The sequence below is a fragment of the Narcine bancroftii genome, chromosome 4, assembly GCF_036971445.1.
Source record: "Narcine bancroftii isolate sNarBan1 chromosome 4, sNarBan1.hap1, whole genome shotgun sequence".
Classification (NCBI taxonomy): Eukaryota; Metazoa; Chordata; class Chondrichthyes; order Torpediniformes; family Narcinidae; genus Narcine; species Narcine bancroftii.
Window position 1 is genome coordinate 209,181,030 of NC_091472.1, and position 22,630 is coordinate 209,203,659.

At 42.1% G+C, this 22,630-nt stretch overlaps 1 long non-coding RNA gene across 1 annotated transcript in view; it reads right to left on the reverse strand.

Moving 5' to 3' along the window:
- The window catches only part of LOC138761566 (uncharacterized), a 47,229-nt gene extending 26,100 nt beyond the window's left edge, over positions 1-21,129 (reverse strand). The window contains exons 1-2 of the long non-coding RNA XR_011356372.1: positions 20,689-21,129; positions 20,026-20,209 (exon numbers count right to left, since the gene is read on the reverse strand). This is a non-coding gene — a long non-coding RNA (uncharacterized lncRNA). The remainder of the gene's footprint in view (positions 1-20,025; positions 20,210-20,688) is intronic.
- Between the last annotated feature and the right edge of the window lie 1,501 nt (positions 21,130-22,630).

Genomic DNA, 22,630 nt, shown 5'->3' on the forward strand with positions numbered 1-22,630 from the left:
CGTGCAGCGCTGCTTTGAGTCCAGACCACACGGAGGTTCGGGGCAGCATGTTGGAAGATGTGCATACGCAGACCTCTGTGTTGCCAGGCATGCACGGTGCGTCGTGGGTCTGGGAGTTACTGGATAAGGTCTGGGCTGTTGGTGAGGGTCACCAGGTCTCTGCACAGGCTGGGTCTGGACCTGTAGGGGTCCAGACCAGAAGCAAGGTGAAATCGAAGGCTGAATTAAAAGAATTGGAAGAAGCATCGTTGATTGTTGTTGAAGAGAAACAAGGTAGGCCTCAAGGAGAGGATAATAATTTTGAAACTGTTTTTACCATTTTGATATCAATGGCACATCAAATGAGCAATATGGCAATGCATATATCTACTCAGGTGGAACATGGATTTATGAATCTAACTGAAAAAAATGAATAATATTTCTGAAGACTTCTCTTAAAAAGGACATTTTTGCTGTTAAAGGCGATGTCAATAAATGTTTGAATTTGGTTGACACAGTTCAAGATAATTTGAAGAAAATGGAAGGTACCTTTCAAGTTTGTAAGGATCAGGTGAAATGTAATAAAGAAAGTGGAAGATTATTTCGTTGGATGGGAGATTCATAAGAAAGATTTATTGAAGAAGGTAGACTCTCTGGAAAATCAAAGTCATCGAAATAATGTTAAAATAGTGGGAATTCCTGAAGGAATTGAGGGTTCAGAGCCAATAAAAAAAATAAAAAATGGATTCCTGAGGCATTGGGATTGGAGTTTTTCCAGAGGGTTTGGAGTTGGATAGGGCTCTTAGGGCTTTAAGGAGTAAACCATATCCAGGTCAACCACCAGTAGCAGTAGCAGCTTCTCCACCTCCCCTGACCGGGATGTTGGCTGGACTCTAGTTCTTCTTGCTGAGAGATGTTGCCACCTCTCGGAGAGTCTCCCACTTCAGCAGTGGGATCATGGCTTATATTATCCAAAAATTGTTTACTCATAGCTTATCACTTTGAATAAATGGTTTATTTTGCATCAAGGCTAGGCCTCTGACAGTCTGTGACCAAAACATTGCATCAAGGCTAGGCCTCTGACAGTCTGTGACCAAAACAGGAAATGTTCTTGGTAACACAGATGTCCTTTTGTCAGATAACTGCATCTCTGGGCCCTATGGTGGAATTTAGCTTATGTCTGCTGATTCTTAAAAAACAAGCAGGTTCTCAGCCTTGCAGAAGCAAAGGCTGCAAAAGTAAAAAAAAACATGGTTTAAAGCTGAAGCAAAAAGCATGGTTTAAATCCTCCAATACAATGGCTCATTTAAATTTTGCGACCTTTAATATTAAAGGAATTAATAACCTGATTAAAAGGAAGGGAATATTGGCGTACATAAAGAAAATGAAGGTTGACATTCCTTTTTTGCAAGAAACTTATTTGTCTGATAAAGAACATATGAAATTGAAAAGAGATTGGGTAGGACATGTGTTTGCACCTTCATTTAATTCGAAAGTGAGAGGTGTTGCTATTTTAGTTCATAAGAAGATACCGTTTCAGTTGGAATAATTCCCTGCCACGTCGGGGAGCTGTTGGTGAATTGTAAAATTTTTGCTGAAGCATGGTCTTCGATGAATGTTTATACACCCAATGCAGATGATGAAGAAGTTATTTCTGAATTTTTTTGTATCTGGGTCAAGGTAATGAAAATATTTTGGTTGGTGGGAATTTTAATTGTGTGTTGGATAAATCTCCATAAACTGTACAAAGAACTAAAATGGCTAAATGGATGTTAGAATAAATGAAAGATTTGAATTTGTTGTAAATCTGGAGGAAATTAAATCTGACAGAAAGACTTTTATTTTTATTCACCCAGACATGATTCTTTTTCTAGAATCGACTTTTTCTTAACGTCAGCACAATTACAGGGTCGATTTATACATGCAGAGTATAAGAGAAAATTTTGTCCGATCATTCTCATTGATAAGCACAAGTACACAATCCTTTATCCAGACATCTAAAATCCAGAAAGCTCCAAAAACCAGCAAGTGGGGAGAGAGACGGCAGCGTGAGTCAGGCAGAGGAGAGGTGGGGGGAAATTGGCAGCGTGACTGGAAGGGAGTGGGGGTGGATACAGCAGCACAATTCAGGAAGGCTTAAATCTGGCTTTCAGAAATCCAGAAAAATCTGAAATTCAGAACACAGTGTACCTCAAGTGCACATGTTCTGGTTTAGATAACGTAGAGACACCTTATCAGTGAAGATTTAATGGGATATTATTGAAGCAACCAAAGTTTTAAGTTAGATCAAAAACCATATTCAATTAATACAATTCAGTAAAAAGTAAATTTGTTTTGTGGGATGCTTTAAAAACTTATTTAAGAGGTCTGATAAACAATTATTCTGCAAGAATTAAGAAACATCATTTGGCAGAGAGCCAAAATTTGGAAAAAGAAATACATATGTTAGAAAAGGAATTCCAACAAAATTCGATTGTGGATAAAAAGGCATTTTTGATTAAGTTGAAACTGTTATAATATAATGCAAACATATAAATATGAAAAATTAACACAATGATCCAAACAGTGTTATTATGAGTTAGGAGAAAGAGCGCATAAGGTTTTAGCTTAGCAATTAAAGACTGAATAGGCATCAAGGACAATAAATGCGATAAGGAAAAATACAGGAATTACTTATAAACCTCAGGAAATTAATGATGAATTTCACTCATTTCACCAGAATTTATACACTTTTGAAGTAGGTCAGGATGAGGAATGTGTTGAGTCTTTTTTAGCTGGTTTGGACTTATCGGTTTCGGAAGATAAAGATAGGACAGAATTGGAAGTTCATTTTAGAAATTTAGAAATTAAGAAGCTATATTAAATATGCCAAATGAAAAATCACCTGGAGAAGATGGTTTTACAGTAGAGTTTTATAAATACTTTTATGAATATTTATAAAACTCTACTCTCCTGTTTTGATGAATTTTCTTAACCAAGCTACAGAAGAGCAAGCATTTCCAGAATCCTATTTTAGAGCTATAATTAGTTGTTGCAAAAAAGAAAGAGCCCTATTGAAAGTTGCATCATATCAACCAATAACTTTATTAAATGTAGATTATAAGATAGTAGCTAAGGTATTGGCAAAGAGACTTCTGAAGTATTTACCCACATTTAATACTTGTTGATCAAGCAGGTTTCATTAAGAATAGATTTTCTTCCAAAAATATTGTTAGACTGTTGACATTGATGAATGCATCAAGACATTGTTTGAATCAATCAACGATAGTGATATTAGATGCTGAAAAAGCATTTGATCGAGTTGAACGGTACTTTCTATTTAAAGTATTTGAAAGATTTAACTTTGGACCTTTTTACCTGGTTGGGTTAAAGCCTTGTACAAAAATCCTTTGGCTAGGGTGGTGACGAATGGACAAATTTTAGATATGTTTAATTTAACACGCTCCACTACACAATGTTGTCTTTTGTCAACATTGGTGATAGAACCTCTAGCCCAAGCTATAAGACAAAATGATAAAATTAGTGGGTTTATAATAAATAAAGAGGAGTATAAGATTCATTTGTTTGCAGATGATGTAGTAATATATTTAACAAATCCTCAGCAATTGTTATGACATCTTTAAACCTGTTTGGTACAATATGGAGTAATGTCTCGTTTAAAGGTTAATTGGGAGAGGAGTAACATATTACCAATTACAGAGGAAGATTATACTGCTTGTAAACAGATTACACAGCTTAGATGGACTAAGAAAATTAAAAATTTAGGGGTAATGATGCGGATGCGGATGCAGATTATCAACATTTGTGTAAGTTGAATTATGTTTCTCTATTTACAAAAATTAAATTAATTAAATGGAAAGATCTTCCTTTGACATTAATGGCACATATGAATTGTGTTAAAATGATTATTTTTCCTCGTATTCAATCAATTCCAGGTTCACTTCCAAATATATGTTTTAAAGAGTTATGCGGCAATAAGAATATTTTTATAGAAAGGTACATTGGCTAGAGTATCATTGCAAAAATTGACATGGAAATATGCATTAGATGGACTACAATGGCCTCATTTTCAGAATTATTATGAAGCTGCTCAGTTAAAATTTATTAATATGATGTTTGATGTTAAGCAAACTCCTTGCTATGCTAAAGTGGAATTAGCACAGATTTCTCATTCTATTATGCATCAATTTATATTTCGATGGACTCATCATCTTTTGCAATATTATAATTTGCCAATATTATGACATTTATGTGATATTTGGTATAAAAGAAATCTGGCAATAGGAACTGGAGATAAGGTTTCATTACAAATTCCATTATATCAGAATAAATTCATATCCTTCTCGATGAATAATAAGAATTTAAAGATTTGCCAGTTGAAAGGTATTCAAGTGTTAGCAGATTGTTTTGAAGATGGAATATTTCTTTCTTTTGATAGGCTTTGGGAAACATTTGAGGTACCATTAAATTCTTTGTTTGCATATTTTCAAGTATATACTCTCGTAGTCGAGAATTTTGGGCGGGAATTGAAGATGCCTAAGTTAACTAAATTTAAATATTTAATTGTAAATGGGAAGAAAGGGATTTATTTCAGATATGTATTCTTTGTTGCAAGAGAAAATGGCTAAACTGGATTTAGATAAATCAAAGATTAAATGGGAGAAAAATTTATCCTTAGAATTAACCCAGATGAATGTGTGAAGATAGTGTGACTAAATTTGGTGAACTATATTTTCTACATCAGTTGTATTAAATGCCAGAAAAGTGAAAAATATATGGATTTAGTAATTCGGATTTATGTTTTCATAGTGGGACTCAAATTGGTACTTTTTTTCAATTCTGTCTGGTTGTGTGATAAAGTAAGTCTTTTTGGATAAAAATTAAAAAGTTTCTGGAGGATTTATTTGAGACTAGTTTAATGTTAGATCCACTGCTTTTTTTAATTGGGATATATTATAACTTTAACAATGGGTTTAAGAATGGATAAATCTCAAATTGTGTTTATTCAGTTAGCATTAGCGGTAGCTGGGAAATGTATTGCGATTACATGGAAAAAATAATGTGGATTTAATTATGAATCGTTGGCATAATGAAAGCTTGTATTTTCTTGGAAAAGATAACATAATTTACATAATAACATGTGGTTTAAAATTTACAGTCTTTTGCCTCTCTTCCTTCTTAAAGAGTGGAGTCACATTTGCAATTTTCCAGTCCAGACTTGGCAGACAAGAATAGATGGACTTTCAACATGAACATGGTGATCAATTAGCGAAGCTATTGATTCACATATACTGCTCCCAACTAGGTAATTCCAAAACTCCCAAGTTACAGGGTTCCAAATGAGAGACAAGACACGATGAAGGATCATACAAATGACTGTGCCAATAGCTGCAGAGATGAAGACAGAGTAGAATCATACAAACCATTACTACCATGATTTACATTACTGACATATCAGAGTAAATGCTATACTTTAAGATTAGTTACAGCACAGTAACAGGCCCTTTTGGTCCACAAGCCTGTGCCTCCCAATTGACCTTCAATGCTCCCATACTTTTTGAACAGTGGGAGAAATCCGGCAACCCCCACACCAGGGAAAACCTACGCACGCACAGGGAGAACATAGAAATTCCACAGAGAGAGAGATGGATTTGAACCTCATACCTATCACTGGTATAATGGCAACAGTGTTGCCATTATGCCATCCACATTCAAATCATGCTCGGACAGGAACAAACTCAAATCAAGAAAGTCAATAAACGGCGAGCATCAATATTTCGCAAGTTGGTACAGATTAGTACAGATATTGAGAAAAGATGGATGTACAGTTCTTTGGAACAACATAATGACAGTGAGTACAAAAGAAGCCACAGCGAGCTTGCATGGGAGCCAGGAAGGGAAAGTAGGCCACTTCATTGAAATTGAAGCAAGAGTTGGTCTCATGAGCAAGAACCCATGTGAGAGAAATACTGGTTCACGGGCAAGTCAGTGGAACCCAATGCTGCCTTTCAAAGTTCATTTTGATTTGGGAATATAATGCATTCATGTCGACTTTTGGCATTTTAGATCATTAATATTCCCCAGCATTCTTCATCATCTGATGATTGGCTGTTACATTCATTGTTATGAGGTGTAACAATACAGCTAGCAGTATTTACACAGCAGATATAATAAGGAATCCACCCTTCTCCTCTCCTTCACAGTGTCTATTTAAGACAAACATTTTTTTCCTCTCAATTTACTCATAATCTGCAAAGAATTGATTATGAGATCATGAGATGAAGCAATGGAACTTCACTCATCTTTTGATTTGATTGTCTAAACAAGTTTTCTTTAAAGGAAATACAGAGTAGTAAGTTTCTGGAATGCATTGCTGAGGTGGTGATGGAAGCTGGTACAATAAGCTGGTCTCTTAGATACATGGATACAAAAATAATAGAGGGTAATGAGTGTGAGGTAGGGAAGGGTTAGATTTGAAACAACACTGATATACCATTAAAGAATACCCTCACTTGTTTCTTTCAGAAGACAATGGAGTCAACCTTCTTTATCCTCCTCATGCATATTGCATTCTTCAACTCCCCAAACATCACCCAGCCAAACCACTTTGACCTTCTCATTGGCTTAGTGCCGCATGGTGATTCTGACGCTCTCGTTCTCCTCCTCCTCCTGCACCCGAGATCCATCACCCATATACTGATGCTTAACACACCCGCGTATGGGAGCTATAACTCCAGCAAGACGCTGCAATTACATCATCAGCGGCAAGGGGCATCACTCTCAAAGCAGGCTAATGCATCACCATGACAGCCCCCTTTCCCCCCCCCCGCCCCCACATCCAGTCTCTGGTCTCTGAACCAAGCAAGGAGGCGACTGAATGGAACTGTCCCCAGTGTAAAGGTCTGGAGGGTTGACAGTTCAGACTGATCGCGTATGATACTGCAAGACAGGCGATGCAGGGGTACGACTGGTCCTCTGACTCTGGCCCTGATGCAGAACGTGGACATTTGAAATACACTGGCATTAACCTGTTGATGGAAACAGTGTTATCTTTTCCAATCCTGTCAATCACAAATGGATGGTGTTAAAAGACCTGGAATGTACCATTGTAAATGGGTTAAAGTGGTTTGTGAACAACATCATGTCAAAGAAACACACGAAACACACATAATCTAAATCACTGCAGATTATGCATGCCACATAGGAGTACATTAGAGTAATCTCATTTATTCAAAGATGATCGAGATAACTAACCTGTTCAAGGAGCACTGTACCTGGACTCAGATTCACAAATTCACCTGGCAAGGTCAGCATAGCTCTACAACTAAACATCGAAGATCTGCCTTAACAGCAGTATGCCCTCAAAGGAGAACCATTGGCAAACGTTCACTCCATGTAAATGAATCGCCACCTGCTGTTAATGTTGCTTTCAATTGTTGATGGAAACACTCAAAGAAGCTGTGGGCCTGGAATTCTTAGTCGTATGTGAATTCAGGTAGTGCCCAGAAGATCAGTGAGAGCTCGGACCAATGCAGACTCGGACTGAGACCCTCGATCTGTTGTAATAGTGCACAGAACATCAAAAGATGGAAACAAATGATCCACAAAAGACCAAGCAATTGTCACTGCAGAGATGCCAGTGAAAGAAATTTCATCCTGCCATCTCATAGTCCAGTCCTCACACCTGAGCAGATAAGTACATTGCCGAGATGGCAGAAGTGGAACTTTCAAGCCACAAGGTGCACATGCTAGAAATGGGAATCCAAAACAACAAAATCCCCCAGCTTGAAATTCATGTGCCTGAAAACTTTAAGGAATTAACCCAGCAAGCTAGTCCTTGCCCATAATCCAACATTTGTTTAACACGAAGCCAGGTAATATGTTCCTTAACCATTTGATTGATGCTCTTCTACTAGGAAGAGATATATCGTGAAGCAAAAATCTCCTGCCTCATAGCCGCCCACACAAATGACCTAGTCCTTCCTGTTGGGGAAGAAAATCACAGACCAACTTTTCACGCGATTCATCCAGGGTCACATCTTGAAGATGGAGGCAGAGATTATCTGGTTACACAAGAAGAAATTGGGATCAGTGTGCCATGCATGAGCCATGGCAGTGAAACCGATAGCTGTAGTTGTATATAATTCACGCCTGGATAGGGCACCAGCTACAGCATTCGCTTTTCCTCAGATGTGCTGTATGTTTGATGAAAATTGCAGGGTGAAGAGCAAGTGCCGAATCTTTCTGGGCAAGTAGAGATGTGTGCTTGTACTTGCAGTACGTTGAAGAGGCTGGTGGTCAGTATAAATGGTCACAGGATGACCTTCCAATATAAAACTGAAATATTGGATTGGAGTTTGGGATTCATGAGGGAATTACAAATAAACTTTCTAAATTGTATCTTGTACTTCAGGAGGAATCTCCAAACCCAGATTTGAATAAATCAAAAGAAAGATGGGAATTGGATTTGGGAACTGAAATTGACCCTTTCTGTTGGTCTGACATTTGTTGGGACAGTAGTTAATGTTTTCGATAGGTTAGTAAATTATAAATGTATTCATCAATTATATTTCTTTCTTTGGCTTGGCTTCGTGGATGAAGATTTATGGAGGGGGTAAATGTCCACGTCAGCTGCAGGCTCGTTGGTGGCTGACAAGTCCGATGCAGGACAGGCAGACACGGTTGCAGCGGTTGCAGGGGAAAATTGGTTGGTTGGGGTTGGGTGTTGGGTTTTTCCTCCTTTGCCTTTTGTCAGTGAGGTGGGCTCTGTGGTCTTCTTCAAAGGAGGTTGCTGCCTGCCAAACTGTGAGGCGCCAAGATGCACGGTTTGAGGGGATATCAGCCCACTGGCGGTGGTCAATGTGGCAGGCACCAAGAGATTTCTTTAGGCAGTCCTTGTACCTTTTCTTTGGTGCACCTCTGTCACGGTGGCCAGTGGAGAGCTCGCCATATAACACGATCTTGGGAAGGCGATGGTCCTCCATTCTGGAGACGTGACCCACCCAGCGCAGCTGGATCTTCAGCAGCCTCATGAATTATTTTATGCCAAATTTTTCAAATTTATGTTTTAGATGTGGCACAGAAATTGGTACGTTTATAAATTCTCTCTGGTCATGTCTCAAGGTGACATCATTTTGGAACGATGTGGGGAAGTTTTTGGAACAAATTATAATAATGTTTACCATTAACACCTGAGGTTTTACTTTTGGGAAATGTATATGATTTGGAGCCCTAATTCAAGTTCTTAAAAAAAATCAATTAATTATTTTTAAAAGTCGCATTGGCAGGGACCTGGAGATGTATACAATTCCATGGAAATCTAAATCAAATCTTAAAATTGATTGTTGGGAAATGCAAAATTGTATTCCCTTAGCAAAAGTGACATAATATTAGAACTGGGTATGATATATACTTCAAAATATGGAAACCATATTTAGATATTATGGGTGTGGATATCTAATGTTTTCTGTTCTCCACCCCACCACCACTTTTCTTTAATCTTAATGATTGAACCTTATCATGTTGGTTTAATTCTACTATTTTATTATTATCATGTCTTTCATTTTGGGAGGGGAGGAGATAGTTATCACAGTAGCTTTGCACATATATCTGTATTCGTTTTTCTTTATACTATTTTTCTCTTCTCACTTTTATGTACAGTAAAACAATTTATTTTTTGATACTATTTTGATAATTATAAGTATTATTTGAATACGATTCTATTATACAAAACTATAAATATATATTTTTAAAAGCGGAAATAGATTGCAAAGAGATTTTGCCCAAATGTATTATACTTTGCCTGAGACAGTGAAAAAACTGAAAAAACTGCCAATTTCCCACAGACTCATTGTTCGAACACTGCTCCCACAGCACTGACAGAAGCATCTGTGGTAAGATTGCAAGGCATTGGAATTTTGATGTACAAGCATAGTGGCATTTGTAAGAACAGTCTTTACATCATGGAAAGCATACACCGCATCATCTCCCTAAGTTAGTCTTTATGGAAACAGACATCAGATCTTTGAGTAGTTCAGCAAGAGGTAATAGAGATGCTGCAGCATTCACCAGGAAACAGCAATAAAAATTCATCGTGCCTAAAATCCATTACAACTGGCCAAAGGTAACGGGGGGAGGAAATTCTCAAATCTCACCCACTTTCCATTCATCAGGCAAAATATTATGTTGCATAAATTTATGACCCAAAAATACAAGATCAGCAGCACCGGAAACACTTTACTGGGATTGATCACGGTGCCACATTCCTCAGGCCTCGGGAACAATGAGATAAGGTGGCTCTTGTGCTCCTCTTCATCCATACATGCAACCAGGAAATCCTCAATGAACACAAGCACCAAAAATAAAACAAGGCCAGTTAGTTCGTGGTCCATGAACCGCTGGAATGTCTGAGCTGCATTCCATAAAGCGAATGGTATTCTCGGAAACTCAAACTTGCCGAAAGGGGTCATCACTGCTGTCTTCGTGACATCAGAAGACTCAAATGGAATCTAATAGTAAGTACGTACTAGATATATTTTGGCAAATGCATATTTGCTGCGGATGTTTGCTGAGAACTCTTGTAAATTTGGAATATTGTATCAATCAGGCACGGTGAAATTGTTCAGGGCACGATAATTTCTGCAAGGCTTCCAATCCCTAGCTTTTTTCAGAACCATATGCAGCGGTGAAGCCCAGCAATGGTCAGATTTGTGGACTAAGCCCAAACTCATGCCATTCCAATTTTGCGATTTTAAGGTAATCCATGGATATGACGAGCCTGCATCTCATAGACCCTGTCTTTATATGGTGGGTTATTGCATGTCTGCATGGCGATACGATGTGGTCTCAAAGCGAGGGAAACACTTGAGCAAGGCTTGGAAAGGGCAGGAGCCAGGTTGAAAGCTTGTCAGGCACCAGATGGCATTGGAGGGATGGCAAATGCAGCTCACTTGCATTCAAGAGCTGCAGTCCACACAGCAGCATTTTTTCCAAATATAACAAAGCCCCCATCTCCCGTCAGGCCCATCCCCATGTCCCGCCCCCTGCTAGGACCGTACCCAAAACCCCGTCCCCTAGTGAGCCGATCCCCAACGCTCCATCCATTGCTGGGACCTTCCTCAGAGCTCCTTTCTCCCAGCAGGGCCATCAACAAGACCCTGTCTCCCAAAATACCCACCCCAAAGTCCCTACCCCATCCCATTTGGCCTGTCCCCAAAGGCCCATCCCCTGTCAGGTCTGTCCTCCCACCAGAAGCTGCCACCACCTCGTTAACCTTGGGTGAGTGGGTGGGACATGACAAGGGGGTTGTAGGTGGTGGAATTGGGGTAAGAAAATTTGGGAAAGAGAGCGGTGATCATCCGGTCAGGGTGAGGCATTGGGGACAGAGTCACTGGGCAGTGGTCAAAGCCTCAGGGAACAAAGGCTCTGGAATTGGAAGCAATTGCAGCTCATGGAAAGTAGGAGGAGGAATCCTGGGAATCATTGAGGGTGGCAGTAAGAGCAACGCTGTTAAGGGGCCAGCGACCGGGTTAGAATTTGACCCTGTCTGTGGGGAGTTGTACTTTCCTCCCGTGTCTGCGTAGGTTTCCGCCAGGTGCTCCTGGTCATTCCACTATTTAAAAAGTACTGGGGGTTGTAGTTCATTGGTGCAATTGAGTGGTTGTGGCTCGTGGGCTGAAAGGGCCTGTTCCTGGGCTGTATGAGTTAATCTAAAATCTCCATCTAAAATGATAGTTCAGCCACTCATGAATTTTTTAAAGATTCAACGCAAAAGACTGGTCCAGATAGACAACAGGGCCCTTTGGCCAATCATTTCTGCTGGCTAAGCTGCTTGCAATCAGTCCATAACCCTCTCAACCTTTTCATTCCACGAACACATCCAACGTGTTGCATTGTCAATCTTACGGCCTGTGGGAAGAAGTTATTTCCCTGCCTGGTAGCCTGCTTTTGTTCCTGCATATCTCCTTCCTGATGATAGTTGGTCAAAGATGCTGTGTGCTGGATGTCTGAGGGTCTATTTACAGGTCCATCCCTGCAGAAAATCAGAGGCCCCTGCATCGAAATCCCATCAATGTGGCTTCTCCCTCATAAATCCCTCATCGGAACACAACTACCCCCACCTTACATACCTCTACCAGCCCTTAGTATCCTCACGACAGTTCCAGGCACCTGTTATGTCTGCCTTCGATGACCTGCACCTGTTCTAATTTGGATCCTGGCCTCACCTAAACCATTGGAACAACCAGCAACTTCTGCCCTCGAGAGCCAGAAGGAATCTGTACCCTCAGCTGCGTCCTGCTGGTGTACCATTGAATGCCCTTCGCCCCCCAATTCCATGGGTTCCCTGCTGTTATCAGGCTCCAGGATGGACCCCACCCTGGCATAACTACCCATGTTTTCACTGATCCCTCTGCACCTCTGCATTCTGTCCATGGATTTGGGATGTTGTGGGACTGGTGGAGAACAAAGCCCCAATATCAGGAGACAGGGAGCATTGCAGAGACCCCCAGCTCTGCAAGATGGGTAACAGTGGAGAGGCCCCAACTTCAAAAGACAGGGAGCAGCACAGAGACCCCCAGTTCCGGGAGATTGGCTGAGTTGTACGCAAGTCTGGAAGTGCCTTGGCCAGGAAGTATACAATGCTATGTTTACTCCAAAAGCGAGGCAATGCACTTTGGTAAATCAGTCCACTGTCCTCTTCACAGTCAGATCTGTCTACCTGAAGGTATCGGGGAACTGGCTTGGAGGGCCCGAGGCATGCAACAAGAATTGATCAGAGCTGATTGTAAAGGTCCACCAAAATTGGATCTGTGGGAATGGCACTCCCTCTCAGTAATGGGGAGGAACCTGGTCATCAGGTGCAAATTGCTTTCGGTACTGTTGCATGTGGTGCAGTTGTTGCCTGTCCCCCACACCTCTGTCCTGGCAGTTACCAGAGCTGTTTCCCTCTTCATGTGGGGACCAAAATGAATGGAGTGAGAAGGAGGCCCATGTTCTTTGCCAGATAATGGTGTTATGAGCCCAAAGGACCCCAAAACCAAGCAGCAATAGACATTCACCAAGACACGTAGTTATTTAACGTAAGTTGTTTTTAATTATCTTTAAATATGAAAACAGAATCAAACTTTAACTTATTTCTATTAACTTAACTAACCTTAATCCCCTTCTAAGTCTAAGCGCACGTGTATGATGTGTGTGTAAATTTAAGAAAACAATCTTTGGTTCACAGTTCAATCTCACTTCTCACTCTTCCATGTTCATTGGTTTTAGGCAATTCTGATACTGTGCACGGAATTGAACATGTATAAAGTTCACCAGGTTTTGACACTCAGGAAAGTTCCTTAGGGTTTGTAGAGAGAGATATGTTGTTCCAGGATTTCCACAACTGAGCTACCACCATTAGTCACCTCAATGTCTCGCTGTTAAAACATGGCCCATCAGGGTTCTCCAGATGACAACCTCTTTCTTTCAGGCTAACACAGAGTTCCTTCCTTTTCCACTTATTCCAAGAGAAACATCAGACAGATAGCACTTCCAGCCATCCGCCTCTCTGGAGCATTCTGTTTGCAACAAGCTTTTCCTGGCTTCCAGCTGCTTTCAGTGCCACACAAGCTCTGGTTGAGAGAGCTTGTTTCGCCCCTTTCTCTCTCTCTCACTCCTACTGAGACTGCTAGAAAGCCCATGTGACTCTCTCACTTGCGAAAAACCCCCACCTTCTTCAGAAAACAACAGGAGATATCTGTCATGATAATGAAAATGTATGAGATGTACCGGAAGTCACGTGGTATGAAAGAGAGATAAGAGCACAAGCAGGAGAACAAAGGAAACGGGAGAATAAAGATCCTGAGAAGTTTACATGATAAAACTTGTGTTTAATGTTTTATTAACTTCACATTTCGGGCCACACATGTGACATTGGCGACGAGGATGAAAGAAGCTTGAAGAAAATTAAAGACTAAACAAGATTACAGAGGATTACAGACAACTTCAAGGTGATAAGAATTTTCTCTTTGCTTCAGTACTTTTGGGGCTGGAATATTTCTTCATGGCTGGGGCAGACGGTGACTTTCTAACACATAGTGGAATTGCTCATTTTGACCCAACGGGTGATGCAAGCACTGTAAGTGTGAAATGGAAGGCATGGCTGGAAGAATTTGAATCCTACGCCGACAGTCGTGGCCTATTTCTAGATACCGGTACAGTTGAACAAAAAGCGCAGAGAAGGGCGTTACTTCTTTTTACTGCTGGACCTGCAGTTCGGGAAACATTTAAGACACTTTTGAATACTGGAATAAAGGATGAGTACCAGAAAGCGGTTGATGCATTAAATGCACACTATGTAGTGACACCGAATGCTACATTTCAACGCCATTGAAACGAGACAAGAAGATGGCCAGACAATTGCTCAGTACTTGACGAGACTACGCCAGCTAGCTGTTGGATGCAATTACATGCCAGCTGATTTGGACAACCAATTATTGGATCAAGTCGTACAACACTGCAGAACAGATAAACTCAGAAGACGTCTACTGGAAAGAGGGAGTGAGTTGGAACTCACCGATGCTTTAGCCATTGCTGCTGCATTAGAGGCTGTTGAAAGGCAATTTCATACCATGACCCTGAAAGACAACTCAAGCCAGCAAATTAAGAGGCTCTCACATCGCCATAACCAACCAAGATATATGTCGACACAGGACGTGGAGTGTTATCAATGTGGAAACCGAGGTCACTTTGGAAAAGACCCATATTTCCCAGCCAAAGGCAAAGTTTGCAGAAAGTGTGGAGGTAAGGACCACTTTGCAAAGAAGTGCAAAATCAAGTCCAATGCAGACCAGAAGAGGAAGAGTACAACTTCCAAAGGCAAAGCCTGGGGGAAAGGAAAGTAACCTGGAAAGAAAGATACCATTCACCAGATAGATGATACCCAGGAGGAACAGAGTTGTTACCAATTTACGTTGAATGATGTACGTCATGAGAAGGTCCCAGTGATCATTGGTGGAGTGACAGTGCAGGTCATTGTAGACTCAGGCAGTGACAGTAATGTGATTGATCGACATTTATGGGAGAAGTTGAAAAGGAAAAAGATCATCTGTACCTCAAAGAAGTGTTCCAAGAAACTGTATCCATATACAGCAACCAAGCCATTGCAGACCATTGGATGTTTTACTGCAACTGTTGAAGCTGGAGATAAGTACACCGAAGCAGAGTTTATGGTCATAGAAGAGAGGGGAGAACCATTGTTGAGTAGATGCACAGCGCAAGACCTGGCAATACTTCATATTGGAGCTTGTGTCAATTCAATTCAGTCATACGAGGATATGAAGCAAGAATTTCCTGCAGTCTTCCAAGGAGTAGGAAAGCTGAAAGGTCGACAATTTAAGCTAGCGGTAGATGAAATGGTCAAACCCAAGGCACAACCAATGCGCCGAACTCCGTTTGGACTTCGTGGGAAAGTCGAAGCCAAAATTAAAGAATTGATCGAACAAGACATTATAGAATCGGTGGAACATTCGACACAATGGGTCAGTCCCGTAGTGATTGTGCCCAAACCAAAGGGTGACATAAGACTATGTGTTGACATGAGAATGGCCAATGAAACTATAATTGGAGAATGACACCCTATACCAACAGTGGAGGAGATACTTCAAGAACTAACTACCAGCAAGGTATTCTCAAAAATTGATCTGAAATGGGGCTATCATCAATTAGAGCTGGATCCAGGTTCCCGAGATGTAACAACATTTGTGACTCACTGTGGATTGTATCGTTACAAGAGACTATCATTTGGAATTAATGCAGCTTCGGAGATCTACCAGTATGAAATCCATCGAGTGATTCAAGGCATTCCTGGAGTCGCCAACATTTCTGACGACATCATAGTCCATGCACCAACGAAGGAAGAGCATGACAAACGGTTGAGGCGTGTACTATCTAGACTACAGGAGGCAGGCCTTACCGTGAATGGAAACAAGTGCCAGTTTGGTGTGTCAGAAATGGACTTCATGGGACACAGACTTACACGGGAAGGACTAAACCCTGCAGAGGCCAACGTGAAAGCTATTGCAGAGGCACGTGCACCTCAGAACGCAACAGAGGTGAGGAGTTTCCTGGGATTGGTCAATTTTTGTGCAAAGTTCATTCCTAATTTCGCTACAGTGGCAGAACCACTAAGGAAACTAACCAGGAAAGGTGTACCTTTTCATTTTGGATCTGAGCAGAAGAAAGCGTTCACAGCGCTGAAGCAAAGCCTGACAGATGAAAAAACTCTTGGATATTACGATCCGGTGGGATCAACCAAAGTCATAGCGGATGCCAGCCCGGTTGGTTTAGGAGCAGTGTTGGTCCAGATGCATGATGGAGGACCAAGAATCATTGCCTATGCCAGCAGATCGTTATCAGATGTCGAAAGAAGATACTCTCAGACAGAGAAAGAAGCACTCGGACTTGTATGGGGCTGTGAGAGGTTCCATGCATATTTATACAGCATTAAATTTGAACTCATCACAGATCATAAGCCATTAGAGGTGGTCTATGCACCTAGATCCAAACCATGTGCCAGAATAGAGAGATGGGTACTCAGACTACAACCCTACAAATATAAAGTAATCCACATTGCAGGGAAAGCAAACATTGCAGATCCGCTGTCCAGATTGGTGAAGGATGGTGGTCCACAATCCAAGTCAGAATTGGGAACAGAAACAGAGAGTTTTGTACGCTTCGTAGCTATTCAGTCAACACCGAAAGCTGTGACTACGAAGGAGGTCGAGAGAGAATCCGAACGTGATCCAGAACTCAGGGAAGTAAGAGAATTCATACAGAGTGGACAATGGGACAAGTGTACTCACAAGGCTTACATTCCCATTAGAGACGAACTTTGTTGCATCGGACAGTGTGTATTAAGAGGTTGCAGATTGGTGATACCGCAAAGATTGAGACCAAAGATCGTATCCTTAGTGCATGAAGGACACCTAGGTATTGTTGGTACCAAGCAAAACCTCAGAACCAAGGTATGGTGGCCAAGTTGTGATAAAGACGCAGAGAAATTTGTTAAAACTTGTCACGGATGTCAAATCACAAGTAGGAGTAATCCGCCAGAACCGATCCGGAGTACGCAACTCCCGACAGGACCATGGATCGACGTAGCTGTTGATTTTCTTGGACCTTTACCGACGGGTGAATCAATTATGGTAGTGATAGATTACTACAGCAGATACTATGAGTACGTGGTGTTGAAGTCCACAACCACTGAAAAAACAATACAAGCGTTAGCAGAGATATTCGCAAGATATGGGTTACCTGTTACATTATACTCTGACAATGGTCCACAATTCATTTCAGAGACATTTGCGGAATACATGAGGACCACAGGTATCCACCATCATAAAGTAACTCTGAAATGGCCGCAAGCCAACGGAGAAGTAGAGACAAAATCAGTCCATTGAAAAACGATTGAGGATTGCACACGCTGAAGGACAAAATTGACGAGAAGCATTGCTATCTTATGTGGCTGTCTATCGAGCAACGCCTCATGCAACCACTGGAAAAAGTCCTGCAGAAGCATTTTTTGGGAGAAAAATCCACACAAAAATGCCAGAAATAAAGGAAATCCGAGACGGCCAGGAGATGAGGGACCACGATGCTGAAAAGAAAGGTGCAGCAAAGCTGTACACAGATTCGAAATGTGGAGCCAAGTACTCAGACATCATGCCAGGAGATAATGTTCTAGTGAGGCATGAAACTGGTGGTAAGCTAGACACACCTTATTACCATCAACCCTATACTGTCGTATCCAGAAGTGGTAGTATGGTGACAGTCAAGTCTCCGACTGGAGTCCTGTATAAGAGAAATGTATCAGGTGTAAAAAGGTACCAGTCCAGAGATACATCGAGCGAAGAGGTTGAAAGGCCAATACGAGATGCTGAAACTGAGAGACCTGATGATGTTTCAGAGGCAGTTACCAGCACTCCTGATGAAGTGACTAAAGCGCCAGAAACACCCAAAGCCGTGGCGAGCAGTATTTCTGACGCTGAGAGTGAACAACCGAGAAGCGACGACAACATCGCAGGCAGGCCGAAACGAAACCGGAAAGTGCCCAAATGATACGAAGACTTTGTGCCATAGTTTTAATAAGAACTTTGGGACAGTATTTAATCTTATATCATAAAGTGCATGTATGAGTGCTGTAGGAAGTAAATTTTATGTAGTTGAGTTATAGTATTACCATTAGTTACGATGTTTGTATGTTTCCGAAGGATATTGGTAAGTGAAGGTAAAGTTTATTTCTGATTAAAGGAGGGATGTCATGATAATGAATATGTATGAGATGTACCGGAAGTCACGTGGTATGAGAGAGAGATAAGAGCACAAGCAGGAGAACAAAGGAAACAGGAGAATAAAGACCCTGAGAAGTTTACATGATAAAACTTGTGTTTAATGTTTTATTAACTTCACATTTCGGGCCACAAATGTGACAATATCCTTCTTGGTCAACCTGTTGTCTAAGCTAAACAAAACCAAGGGGTGACCTTTCTGTCAGCACTTTATAGATATTCAACCAGCCAGCCTGTCTCCAGACCAAAACAATTAGCAGCTACTTGTGAAATGTGCATAGCATTTTCCATAGTTTCTGTGATGTAACTGAATATGAATTCTTCAGTATTTCAATTAAGATCTGTTTTAAAATGTGTGTGTGTATTTAACCTACTCTAATTTTACCAGATTCTCGTAAATATATATTCTGTTACAATGGAGGCAAGGGCGTAACCAATGTGGCCCTCATCATATGTGGCTGCATCAGGCTTAGAGTGGAAACTAAGTACAAGGACACCAAGTTCCGCTATATACCAAGGATCTATCTATCTCAGGTGTTATGAAGGATTGGCCTGAAGGATTGTCCCAGTCAGCTGGACTTTGCCACATCACCTTTGTGGAAAAGTTTTCATAGACAAACACATTTGACCACAATGCCATCAGGCAGTGGTCAGCATGGAATTCCTGCTGACACAGAGAGACCAGGACTTGATGGATACTGCGGGGTGGCCCCCTTGAGCAGAGCGTCCAGGGACAGACATCCAGAATTGCTGGAAGACCAGCAACTCAGTGAAAGGTGCCCTTTGATCTGCCTGAAACCCAAATTGGGGTAGCAAATACTAGAAGACATCTGTACAAAGTGAAGGGAGGAAGGTTGAGGGGAGATATCAGGGGTACTTTCCTTTACCCAGAGTTCTGGGTGCCAGGAATGCCTCTCCAGGCTTGGTGGTGAAGGCTGAAACCTTAGGGGCATTTAAGAGGCTCTGAGTCACGTGGATGAAAGAAGAATGGAGGGTTATGGGGAGGAAGGGGTTAGTTATTTTTATTTCGGTAGGAATACATCGTCGGCACAACATCAAGGACCGAAGGGCTTGTACTGTGCATCTCGTATTCGATGTTAAACCTGTCGGTCTTTCAGCACGTGGATATGTCGGGGAGGGAACACTGTCAATTGCCACATTCCAGGCTGCAGGAGTACATGCTGAGGAATGCATGGTGGCTTGGCGCAGCCAACACAAGATGGATCATAATCCAACAATTACTGGGCACTGAGGAGCTGAGACCAAGGGCAACCCCTCCAACAGCAGAGAGGGGCAGTAACCACACAGTATCAAAATGGTGGTAATGAAGCTAAACAGAGATATATGCAGCAATTTGCAATGAAGGGAATATCTGGATGCAACTCAAGGAAGTGAAAATACTTGGAACGGTCTTCCTCTTTGGAAATAATTTGTGAATAAAGTCAATTTTTCTGGATGGGGGGAAGAGAAAAGACCTAAATCAGTCACATTTCCTTCGTGAGATACATTCTCTGATCTAGGAAATCTCTTCTGCACCCGCTCCAAAGTAAAGGTCAAATTTATTACTATTGGATAGCCCAAGTCCAACCAGATGAAATGGCGTTCTTGGGGTAAACACATGCAAACACACAACCAAGCCTACACACCAACAGACAAATAATACATTTGCAGCACATAAAGAAAAATAACTCAATATTGTTGAATAAATAGCAGATACCGGCTCTGGAATTCCTGGATCTCTTTCCCAACGGGAATTGCTGGATGATGCTGTTGGCCAGGTGGAAGGTGTCCTCAATTATTTTGTCAACGATCCTGGTAGATCACTTTGATATTTGGTGTGGTAGGGGGCAGGAGGGAGTCCCCAGTGTTGCTCTCAGCCACTCGTCATCCTGTGGATTGACCTCCAGCCATTTAAAAAAATATATTATTGATTAATTATACACCACAAAGAATTCACAATTAATAATAATACAAATCAAATACATGTGGCTTAGTTAAAAGAAAGAATAAGGAAATCCCCCATTTACCACCCCCATCCCCCCCCCCCATCCACTTGTTAAAAGAGAAAGAAGAAAAATGAGGACAAGAGACCACCAATAGGAGCGCCGATTACTTTAATGTTCCTTTTCATAAACTGAGGCTTTAAGGAGAAAGGGATTGTCAGAGCTTCATTTAAATATTCACTCCCACACTTTGTAAATATGGGCTCCATATTCTTCCAAAATATATGGTTGTTGCAGCCTGCTAACCAGGACGCAACCCAGTACACAACATGTCTGATAAATGCTGTGACTGCGCAGATTCTGCGGGGACCCACAAACTTCATCCCAGCTGACAACCCACACGGCGGGAAGCAATGAGCAATTGTGGGAACACCTACCAATCCGAGGATGGTGCTGTGTCTCGTAAGTCCTGTCATCAGCAGCGTGAGAGAATATAAGCCGAGCTACGAGTGCAACAAACCAGTCATCAACTTCGACTTCTTGGGTATGTGTCATTCTTTCCACACTTGGCGGTAGCATGCATGCTTCATTGGTGACCCTGGCAGGTCCATCCGCCAGTTGAGCCTGAAGATGACAGTCCTGGCGGCTCTTCATGCAGTTTAGTTGAAGCTGCCAATGATCTGTGTGTCACAGCCACATGTGTGGTTCGAACAGACCGAAGCCCAATTCAACCAGATCACCGCCAATGACACACGTGACTCCGGGTGAGCTCGCTCAACTAGGACTCGGCTGCAAGGGTCTTTGACCCCCTGCATCAGCCTCTGGAGCAAGGGAAATATGATGCCATCAAGGAGTGATTAACACCCACCTTTGGGCTCTCCCGGACAGAGTCCCATCCACCCTCCTGAGCTAAATGGTTGTCCTTGCTAGGGACACAGGCCTTGTCTGCCCGTCTAAGGTGAGTTTGCAAATTTGGACACGACAAACCTTGCAAAGTGCCAGTTCAGGATGGAAACGTTCGAATTCCTGGAGGGTTGAATCAACAGGCATGGAGCGAAACCCCTGCTTGTAAAGGTAGAGAGGCTGTTCGGTGCTTCCCCAAACCCCCATAGTGAAGGGGCTGCAAGATTTCGCCAGTACGATTAACTTTTAGCACAGATTCATACCGGCAGCTGCCCGCATCACGCACCCCCTTTTTGCACTCTTGACGGAGAAAGGTAAAGATATTACCTAGGACAATGTGGCTTTGGCGGTGTTCCAGAAGGCCAAGGATGCACTGGCCCACACCACCCTTCTGGTACCCGCCAAGCTAGAGGTGCCAACCACACTCTCAGTAGATGATTCCAGTACAGCAGTAGGGGGTGCACTGGAACAATTCATTGAAGGGCAATGTCTGCCCCTGGCCTTCTTTAGCAGGCACCTCTGGCCACCCGAATTCAACTACAGTGCCTTTGCCCGAGAGCAATTGATCTTGTACCTGGCAGTCAGGCACTTCAGGAATTTTTTGGAAAGTAGACAATTCAGGGTCTTCTTGGACCATAAGCCGTAAACATTTGCCTTCCATAAAGTGTTGGTCCCGTGGTCAGCCATGCAGCAGTGACACCTTTCATATGAATCTGAGTTCAAAACATTATAGGTAAAACCAACATGGTGGCCAATACACTTCCCCACCCTGCGATTGAGTTTGTCCCAGGGAATAGACTATGCAGTCCTAGGCAGGGCATATCCGGAGGACCCAGAGATCCCGGCATACAGGAGAGCAGTTTCCTGGCTCAGGCTGGAGGATGTCACCATTGACCCTGGTAATTAGACATTGCTCTGCGACGTCTCCACTGGCAAACCCCGCCCCATAGAGTTGGCAGCGTGGAGACAGCAGGTTTTTGATGCAGAGACAGACCACCAAAGGCATTGGGGACTGCATCCAGGGACACTAGGAACTGTAGCAAAGATTCTGAGGGGGGGGTCATGTGGTGGACCGCCACCGCAGAGATCAGGCTGGCACAACGTGTGGTAATAAACAGCGGCAAAACTCACTAACGCTACCCTCAGCATCGCGAACCAGTGCAGATGGAAGCTGTGGCAGTAAAATGCTAGCAGTCCAAAAATGGGAGTGGCCAGGCTGCCCAATAACAGAGCAACACCAGGCTGGGGAAGAAGGGGAATTCATATGCGAGCATGTTCCTGTGGGCGGGAATCCCGTTTATGTTATTCATACAGCTGATGTCAGCCAATCAACCAAACGGCAGGAACTCCAACTGTATAAAAGGAGCCTTTCCAGCCTCAATAAAAGCAGATCTTAAACTCTCAGGTCTATAACTCAAATTATTCATGTTACATACAAATTTGTACAATATCATTTTTTGCATCAACTATACTTAA